The sequence below is a fragment of the Wyeomyia smithii genome, chromosome 2 (assembly GCF_029784165.1).
Source record: "Wyeomyia smithii strain HCP4-BCI-WySm-NY-G18 chromosome 2, ASM2978416v1, whole genome shotgun sequence".
Taxonomy (NCBI): Eukaryota; Metazoa; Arthropoda; class Insecta; order Diptera; family Culicidae; genus Wyeomyia; species Wyeomyia smithii.
The window spans coordinates 275,729,220-275,729,747 of record NC_073695.1 but is presented as its reverse complement, the minus strand read 5'-3'; positions in this window follow the sequence as shown (position 1 = coordinate 275,729,747).

Here is a 528-nt window from a genome sequence, read left to right as displayed (position 1 = left end):
GCCCCCCTAGTCTTGAGCCAGACGGGGAGACAGAGTGACGACCTTATTATTTAGTCGTCACCTTCCAGTGGAAGCGAAACTTGTTTTACCTCGTTTGTTTCGAGGAAAGCGGGCCCCACGAAAATATCTGCCCCGGGCCCCCCACCATCTAAATCCGGCTCTGATCTCAAAGCTCATTTAGAGGCAACTTTTGATAACATTAGTTTCTATGTAGTAACAAGGGAGGTCAATGAGGGAGAAATGAATTTTTTCACCCTGTAAATACCCGACGGGGTACCAGGGTACCCACAAATTGTAATTCTTGTAACTTTGACAATTTTCATCTAATTTCTATACTTTTAGCACCGAAAGATTCAGTAACTTCTCTACTTAGCAATCAGAGGCATGTCGATTTTTCCGGCAAATTAGGGCGTGGCGGTGGTGATGGACGTCGAGACCTATCGCACCCTGAATGACAACAATTGGTAGGGCACTTTGTATTGAAGTAGAATACTTTTTTCAAGAAGTTCGGCTACATAGGGATGTGAA